This window comes from Scylla paramamosain, unplaced genomic scaffold (genome assembly GCF_035594125.1).
Source record: "Scylla paramamosain isolate STU-SP2022 unplaced genomic scaffold, ASM3559412v1 Contig12, whole genome shotgun sequence".
Taxonomy (NCBI): domain Eukaryota; kingdom Metazoa; phylum Arthropoda; class Malacostraca; order Decapoda; family Portunidae; genus Scylla; species Scylla paramamosain.
Window position 1 is genome coordinate 35,001 of NW_026973677.1, and position 9,917 is coordinate 44,917.

The 9,917-nt window shown below is 41.7% G+C and overlaps 1 long non-coding RNA gene across 2 annotated transcripts in view; it reads right to left on the reverse strand.

Moving 5' to 3' along the window:
- Positions 1-8,956, reverse strand: part of LOC135097121 (uncharacterized) — a 38,664-nt gene extending 29,708 nt beyond the window's left edge. Inside the window, exon 1 of one of the 2 annotated variants that reach the window (XR_010265389.1) lies at positions 8,606-8,956. This is a non-coding gene — a long non-coding RNA (uncharacterized LOC135097121). Of the gene's footprint in view, positions 1-8,583 lie in introns of both variants that reach the window. The other variant, XR_010265388.1, reaches the window with a different exon arrangement.
- Between the last annotated feature and the right edge of the window lie 961 nt (positions 8,957-9,917).

Consider the following 9,917-nt stretch of genomic DNA (forward strand, 5'->3'; position numbering starts at 1 on the left):
CACGCCACACTCCCCATGAATGAATGTCTTTGAGGAGACATAACCACTCTGGAGCTCCCTGCCTGCTTCTGTCACGCCACACTCCCCATGAATGAATGTCTTTGAGGAGACATAACCACTCTGGAGCTGCCTGCCTGCTTCTGTCACGCCACACTCCCCATGAATGAATGTCTTTGAGGAGACATAACCACTCTGGAGCTGCCTGCCTGCTTCTGTCACGCCACACTCCCCATGAATGAATGTCTTTGAGGAGATATGTTTCAAGACACATCATACAATTCTGGATTATATTTTCAATAATTTTCTTAAGGGACTGGCACATGAATGGGCCTTTGTTTCTGCCTTTGTTGCTCTTCACCAGTGCCCATCTTACAAAAAAAAAATAAATAAATAAATAAAAAATAAAATAAAATAAAATAAAATAAAATAAATAAATAAATAAAAATCTTGAACTACTTGATTATAAAAAACACTTCTTATGAACACTAACATTTATGTTCTCCAGACTGTAAGGAAACGGATGTGTTATTCGTGAAAGCGTATCAGACAACGTGTCCTTGGATACACTCAGATGATTTTTTGATTCCTTGGCAATGAAAACGCAAAAATTTTACATCTTATAAACTTTAAATCCTCTTGTGTTATCCAGCTTATAATGAAACACATGCCTTATCACTGCTAACATACAACACGTGTTACTGTCACACTGCTTCACACAGACGATAAAAAAAATAAAATAAATAAATAAATAAATAAAATAGTAAAATCCTCTATCTTATGAACTTTAACTCCTGGTGTGTGATCCAGTTTATAATGAAACAGAAGCATCATTACTGTCAACATACAAGCACACGTGTCACTACATTCACACAGATGATAAAATAAAAACAAACAAACATCGTAAAATCCAACATCCTACACACAGTAAAACCTCTTATGGCATCACATTATAATTGAACCTCCACGGTGTTGCTGGAAACGTACACAAACACGTGTCCTTCACCGCCCTCTCTTTTGTACCTCGGTCGCTTCTCGCCTAGGAGGTTCAATAAAGACTCCTCTCTCAGCGCTGGTCGCCTCATGGTCAGCCAGGAATGAACGAACACTCGCGCACCACAACTTGTGGAATCAATCTACATATGGAATACTACTTTCCTTTTTCCTTTGCATCGTCTCAGCTTCAATACATTCCCACGTGGGCATAAAGAGAAGGTAAATAATGATTGTAATGTTGCTGTGGATTCTGTTGCAGTTCCGTGAATTTGTCCAGCTGCATCCAGTGTGCCTTGCCACAGGTTTCATTTAGTTACTTTTTTATTTTATTTTTTTTTTCTCTTCTTTCTCTTCCTTATTATTATTTTTTTCCATCATACCCTACTCTGCCATTCTCTGAGCTTCTCTTCATATGTTTTTATCTCTTCTCATATAATATTTCTGCTAATTGTTAGAAGTTTCTTTACTTTTTTATTTTTTTTTATTTTTTTTCCTCCTCTTTCTCCTACTTATTCTTTTCTTCCTCCCACACTATCTCTTTATACTTTTAACTTCTCTTTATACTCTTTTCTTTCTTCCTCAAGTAACACTTCTACCAATAAACACGCCACGGTCCTAACCTATTCCACATAACTACCCAAATATGTTCTCCTCTATCCTAATCAATTATCTAGCCATTGTTTCTTTCGTTCCAACTTAATTCACAAGTAACTGTCCAAATATTAAATTACCATGTTCTCCTTTATCCCATCTAATTAACTGACCATCCTCTTGTATCCCATCTAACTACCCACTCACTGTCTCTTCTATCCTAACTACTTTCTCCTCTGTTTCATGTAATTAGGTAAAGTCTCCTTTCCTAACTACTTTCTCCTCTGTTTCATATAACTAGGTAAAGTCTCCTTTATCTCACCTTTCTTACAAGCAACTTTCTTTTTTTTTTCGAATTCAGTTACCTAGTATTTCTCCTCTCTTTCCACTTCAATGGATAATATCTTTCCTATCCCAACTAATTTACTAGCTATAGTCTCCTCCATCCAGCTAGTCTCCTCTATTCACTCTACTTAACCACACTCAATAATTAGCCACTCTCCTTCACCCGACTACTCGTAAACAAACAGGCCACGGTCTGCTCTATCCCTCCCAATCCAATCTTTACACCATCAAATCAACCATCTTGCCAAGAATTAAGATACCGCCCTCCCTATTTTTACAGCCCAGTAAAATTCATGACGGTAATCCCTACCCTCTCTAATTATCGGTCTTTTTGTCACCATTCCCAGTTTTATGAAGGGCGAGGCGCGTTGAGATGGGCGAAGCATCCGACCATAAGGGATTGAATTCAAGGGGTAAATATTGGCTAAGCTGTACCCTGGGAGACTTGATTATACCGATTGTGTGCTGAGTGCATTGGGTTTTTGATGTAGTGTTGTGAAAAGAGTTTTGTATTGCTGGTTGTGGTGGGTAGTGGTGGTGGTAGTGGTTGTTCTAGTAGTAGTAGTAGTAGTAGTAGTAGTAGTAGTAGTAGTAGTAGTTGTAGTAGTAGTAGTGTAGTAAAACTGATGTATGTTTCTTTTTTTTTTTTTTTTCTACTGTACAATGAATAAATTATTTTTACTGTGTGTGTGTGTGTGTGTGTGTGTGTGTGTGTGTGTGTGTGTGTGTGTGTGTGTGTGTGTGTGTGTGTGTGTGTGTGTGAGGCACTCTCTCTCTCTCTCTCTCTCTCTCTCTCTCTTCTTCCTTTCCATTATTCGAATATCCTTTACAAATAACTAGTCATATATTTACGTAAAATTAGCCCAAGAAGTGGTGTCAAATTGTAGATCTCTGGGACAGAATACTATTATCAGAAAACTTCCTCCATGAACAGCAGTGTTTGGAATGCTAGCGAAAGGTGACTGTAGCGATGAAAAGGTTTAATGCAATTGTACAAATAAAGTTCTGGACAATATTCCTATTCTCTCTTTCCTTTGCCCTTGGAAGCAATTCTTAAGTGTTCTGAATGGAGACGTAGGGGGTAAAGGGAATAAAGGTCAGGAAATGACCACTTTATTCCTGACTAGTAATTTCGTAAGAAGGACAATACTCGTACTAACTACCTCTTCTCTCCTTCCTGTGTCCATGGAACCAATTCTTAACACTGTTCTGAATGAAGATGTGAGTGGTAAAGGCAACACAGGTCAGGAAATGACAGCTTTGTTCCTGACTAGTAATTTCTTAATGGCTTCCTCAGAGGACTACAGAAGAAGAGCATAAATAAAAGTCTTTCTTCTCATGCCTTGTTCCCTTCACCTCCTGCCTCCTGTTTGTCACAGTGTCCTCACTAGTGTTCTCAACATCAACAATGACTGACTGTACCTATGAAAAGTTGTTGAAAGAGTAAGTTATCTAACTATATACCTTTGGAGTGTTGCTTTGACACACGTAATGGATTCTGATTGTGTATGAGAATGTGGTATATTGGTAAGGCAAGAGATATTGCGTGCAGGGACTGACACATTGCGACCTGAGATTGTGATGTAAAGTAAAATATTAAAAAGTAAAAAAAAAAGTTGGAAAGAGAGGAAGAGAAGTAGGGAAAAGAACCTAAGTAAAGAAGGAAAATATATAAGAAAAAAAGGGAAAAAAAATTATTAAATACTGACAGAAAAGAGAGGGCGCGAGCGCGCGAGCGATCGAGCGAGCGAGCGAGCGAGCGAGCGAGCGAGCGAGAGAGAGAGAGAGAGAGAGAGAGAGAGAGAGAGAGAGAGAGAGAGAGAGAGAGAGGAGAGGAGAGGAGAGGAGAGGAGAGGAGAGGAGAGGAAAGAGAAGAAAAGTGTAGAGAAGAAAAAAGTGAAGAGAAAAAGTAAAGAGAAAAAAAGAGAAGAGAAGAGAAGAGAAGAGAAGAGAAGGGGAGAGGAGTTCTGTCCTCTCCTCTCATTAGGAGGTGTATCTTGACCGGGCAGGCTTGAAATGAGGGAAGAGACGAGAGCAGCAGAACAGAAAAGGAAGAAACTCTAATGAGAGAAAGGGGTGACTTTACTTATACAACTGCCGTTAACCTAAAAAATAAAGTGCACCTCATTCCCTCTTCGTCAGGACCACGCTGCCATGCATAGTGTACATCAAAACTTCCTTCTGTTGATTCACAAGTTATGGGTTGGCGGAGTGAACGTGCGAGTGGCAGTGTTTCTCTCCATCACATTCTCCTCTCCTGCTGCCACTGTTTGCTGTCTCGCTAATAATTCTGTCTTCCCTTCGACCCTTCCTCCTCCTACAAGTGTTCTTTTCAGACTTTAAACAGCTTCTTTCGTCTCTCTCTCTCTCTCTCTCTCTCTCTCTCTCTCTCTCTCTCTCTCTCTCTCTCTCTCTCTCTCTCTCTCTCTCTCTCTCAATTCTATACCCTTTAATATTTCCGTCGCATCCTCCACTCCATTTCTCATCTAATACACTCCACATCTTTAAATCTTCATAGACTAAACATTCACTGTAATCCACAGTGACGCAAAAACTTACACTTTATTACATCTACACATCTGTAATAACCTTTCATCATATTCTTTACTATCTCTGTGATGCTCCACACTCCACTCCACTCCCCACATGCACTCCACATCTCCGGTACACTCCACACTCCCTTCAATCCACACTATAGCAAAATTTTCCACGTCCAGACTAATTTTCCTCTTCGCTATCTCTTTAACGCATTCACTGTTACACTTTCTTCTTCCATTGCAATACAAAACAATTAACACTGCCAGATGTAATGCATGGAGTCTTTATGAGCATCTATAAGAAAAGAGGGAGGATAAAAAAGAACAGATTTGGCAATTTCTACCCAGTTTAAAGATTGACGTGGCTCCAAAACAGGTAAAGATGTTTCAGAGTCATTAGTAATTATGGAAACGTGTACCAAATTATAGTTAAATATAATTCATTCAGCTTCATACCAAAAACTATTTATCCTTCTCATCACTGCTTTCAGATTCTACTCTCTCTCTCCAGATTACACTAAAGCACAACTTCAAGCTTTAACTCATCACAGCACCCACATTCGCCTCCCTTCACCACCGCACCATCTCTTTTGTCAGGCCGCGCCCGCAGTTTTCCCATTTTTTTTTTTTTATCACCATACACAAAACTATCGCTGCTTCTTATCTTCCATCTTCCTCTCTATCCTCCTATCTTCCTGCATCTCCTCTTCTCTCTTCCTCGCTATCCTTCTATCCTCGTCCTATACTCTTCTTCTTCCCCCATCCTCCTCCCTATCCTTCTCTCCTCTTCCCTATTTTTTCCCATTCTCCTCCCTATTTTTCTATCCTTCTCCTTTTCATCTTGTCCTGTCTCCTGTCATCCCATTATCTTCCCTATCCTTCTATCCTTCTCCCTATCCTCTTCCTCTCCTCCCTATGCTCCTCTTCTCCCTATCTTATCCTATTCTACTCTTCTCTAATATCTTCCCTATCCTCCTCCCATCCCATTGTCCTCCCTTCTCCCACTCCACCTGCCTATCCTTCTATTCTGTCCTCCTCTCCTCCATATCCCACTACTAATGAACCCTGCACCTCCTCCCATCTGGCTCCTTCCGCAGCTCGTCACCTCATCCATACCCGTCAGTCTGGCTTCCCTCCTCCTCACCTGACGCTGTATTATCCCTCCTACGTTCTCTCCTTCGGGAATTGACTGATCTCTCTCTCTCTCTCTCTCTCTCTCTCTCTCTCTCTCTCTCTCTCTCTCTCTCTCTCTTTCTCTCTCTCGTGTCTGATCTATACCGGGTGTACAAATGCTGTTATTTTTTTTATTTACATGGAAAATCAAATCAAATTCCATATCTCTCATACTTGCGGGCTGGAGAGAGAGAGAGAGAGAGAGAGAGAGAGAGAGAGAGAGAGAGAGAGAGAGAGAGAGAGAGAGAGAGAGAGAGAGAGAGAGAGAGAGGCACATACTCGTACTAGCTAGTTACAAAAATTACACACGTATGATTAACACACCAAAAAAAAAAAAAGTAAATAAATAAATAAGTAAATAAAAAAAACAGACGTATATGATTACTGTATACACACACACACACACACACACACACACACACACACACACACACACACACACATGCACGCACGCATGCACAAAAAAAAACATACCTGCACATAGACGAAAAAACTGACGAATATGATTGGTAACTAAGCACGTACGAACGCACGCAGACACGAACACACGCACACACTCATCATTCCAAACACGGCCACACTCCCGCATCGTTAGCGCGCTGAGGTAATCAAGCAGAAGAGGGTTTCCTAAGCTTGTTAAAATCATGTGCAGACCTGTCAGTCTGGCTCCCCTCCTCCTCCTGCTTGAGAGAGAGAGAGAGAGAGAGAGAGAGAGAGAGAGAGAGAGAGAGAGAGAGAGAGAGAGAGAGAGAGAGAGAGAGAGAGATGGAGCAATTTTCCTCCCTCCCGCTGTGCCCTAAGCTTCTCTCTCTCTCTCTCTCTCTCTCTCTCTCTCTCTCTCTCTCTCTCTCTCTCTCTCTCTCTCTCTCTCAATTCTATACCCTTTAATATTTCCGTCGCATCCTCCCGCTGTGCCCTAAGCTACTCTCTCTCTCTCTCTCTCTCTCTCTCTCTCTCTCTCTCTCTCTCTCTCTCTCTCTCTCAATTCTATACCCTTTAATATTTCCGTCGCATCCTCCACTCCATTTCTCATCTAATACACTCCACATCTTTAAATCTTCATAGACTAAACATTCACTCTCTCTCTCTCCCTCTTCAGTTTCTTGACATCTAACCCTGATAAATATCCTAACTTAACCTATCTTGAAGTAAGCTAATATTACCTCGCCTTGCCTTGCCTTGCATTGCCAATTATCTTCAGTCAACCGTCAATCTCACGATTGCTTCAGTGTCCCCTTCAGCTGAGTCAGTAGATTTATTTACTCGAGAGCTCGTTTTCTTCCAACCTGAATGAATGAAGTGGCTCCGCTTGCCTTCGCTTGGCTTGGCGCTCTCTCTCTCTCTCTCTCTCTCTCTCTCTCTCTGTGTGTGTGTGTGTGTGTGTGTGTGTGTGTGTGTGTGCGCTAGGCGATCGAATGTGTGGTTAGGTTAGGCTGTTCCTCTCTCCATATTAAGCGATCGAATGAGTGAGTGAGTAATAATTAGGTTAGGGTCGATATTTAGTGAACGGATATTTTTTTTTATGCATAATTACATCTGAGTATTCTTTGTAAGTTTGTCCATTTCTCTCCCTGTCTCTCGGCATCTCTGTCTACCTTATCAAATTCTTCAAATCTCTCTTCTATTCAGAAAATCTCTCTCTCTCTCTCTCTCTCTCTCTCTCTCTCTCTCTCTCTCTCTCTCTCTCTCTCTCTCTTTCAGTGTGTGTGTGTGTTCCGGGACAGCGGTGAACTGAGTTTACCCGCAGGGCATTTATGTTTTCTAATCCCTCAGGTCAGGACAGGAATGAGAGCGGATCTTCCATCAGCAAGCGAGGCAAGAGAGACGTCCTTTGCCTCGCTCAAGTGGGATCTGCGGGGCTCACTGCATTGCCTGAGCCACGCTACCCAAGCTCTGCCCCTCCCTCGCCTTGCTTCCCCCACCACTCAATGGTAGACACTCAGCAGTTGGCAGTGCACAGTCAATAGGGAACTTTACAGTATTGGGAATATTCATGAGTGGGGATAGGTGGAAATAATATTATGTAGATTTAGTTTATACGTTTGTATATTGACTGCCACGTTAAGTCTGATAAATTTTTGTAGCTTCACTTGTTTTAAGTAAGCTCTTAAGAGCCTATAAGGAATCTAGCACTATTTGTCATCTTCTTGGTTACCTACGTAATAACAAACACACACACACACACACACACACACACACACACACACACACACACACACCAGAACACAAGAAAATAATCCAAACTCCAAGAAGCTATCTGATTAAAAACTTACGACCATTTGGCTATAAAAAAAAAATCATGACCAGTGGCTATAAGGACAAAAAAATTCAAACGACTAGTGATGAATAAAATAAACTTCATCTGAGTAAACCATCAAGACTGTGGCTTCAAAAACATCCGTAGCATCACTGAACTAACGATAATACCAGCATGGAAAACCACAATTGCTAAGAAGTAAGCTAAGATTGTGATGGGCAGAGAAAGAAAGGAAAAGATTATGGGTAATTTGAGATCTAGTAGTTCCTCTATGCGCAGATACAACAACAACAACAACAACAACAACAACAACAACTAAACACTTGCACGAAACAGTGACACTATTAAAATGAACATGAACAAGGAGACCAATTGAAATGTTGAGGCCAAGAGAAGGTTGACAAGTGGTGATTGGAGACGCTGCATCCTGTTTCCTACTAGTTTCTCAATGCACAAATAATAAACGTCGACTAAACAGATACGCAGAACACAGGGTGATCAGAAACACTGCAGCTTATTACCTTCCTTACTTCCTCTATGCGCAAGTAACAAGCAAGTAATGACTGAACAAATACGTAAAATATGGGTTGACCAAAAACACGCCAGGCTGTTAACCTTTCAGTTCCTCTATGCACAAATAATAAATAAACAAAACACATGCACACAAAATAGTGACTAGTACATTACCAACATCGACAGGAAGACACACCGATCAGAGCAGGGAGGGAATATGACGCCTTTAAGGAGACTGGGAGGCGATTCCAACACCCCGCGACTCTCCACGGCACAGTCTACACCGCCGCCCCGCAGTTCTCACGACCACTGCACACAGTAATGTTACGGAGGCACAATTACCGGGGAAACTAACACACGGGCCGTCACCTTTACGTCACCACGAGATAATGGAGAGGCGACCAAAAACTGAATGAGTCTCTTCGTTCAGTTTACAGCACACGGTATTGCTACGGACGCACAAGTACTGAGGAAACTAGTACGCGGCCGCCCGCTGTCTTGTAACCACGCGGCAGTGGCGAGGCGAGCAGGACTAAGGCGGCTGAGAGTTACAGATCCAGTGTCTCAGTTCGAAGGTTCGTTGTTTCGAGTATTTTTCACGCAGCTGAGCCAAATGTCCACGGTCTCACAGTGCGGGAAATATCTATCGCACTCTTTAGTGTGTAGGAGAATACGTGAATTAAGGATGAGGTGTAATAATTATCAGATCTCCAGATCTCAATGGTCTTTATTGTCACGTGAGACTAACCCGCGCTGACTCGAGTCATACATTGAAGCGTTACGTTGCCAGATTCACCACGGAACATTAATCCAAGACGTGTGTGTGTGTGTGTGTGTGTGTGTGTGACGGGGAGAGAGAGAGAGAGAGAGAGAGAGAGAGAGAGAGAGAGAGAACTGCATGATTTCTATTCGAATTTTTTCTTTATCTTTTATTTATTTTTTTATCTATTATTTATCTATTTATTTATTGTTTGGGTGGGTATACACTCAGTGCCACCACCACCATCGCAATTTGTGGCGGTGTGTTTCAGTCACTGTCATCATAATCATCATCATAATTCTCCTCATCTTTCTTTTCCTCTTCCTCCTTTTCTTCCTCCTCGTTCTCCTTTTCCTCCTCTTCATCATCATCATATTCTCTTCCTCTTCCGCCTCATCATTAGAAATTTGTTCCTTTCCTCCTCTTCCTCCTCTTTCTCCTCCTCCTCTCTCTCTCATCTCCTCCTCACCATCATCACCATCATCATAATCTCCATCTTTCTCATCCCAATCACCACAACCTTCACCTTCTCCTCCTCATCACCACCACCACCACCACCATCACAATCTATTTCTAATAATACTGCAGTACAAATGTCTTCCAATCATCCTATACGCATCATCATTTCTGTCTATTCCAGGTCACCCAAGCAACAGTTCTCTCTTCTCTCCAGCTCTAATGGTTCTGTCAGCACTGTCTTGTTTTACCATCCTTTCGTTGACATTCTGCTTTCCTAATTGTCTGTGCA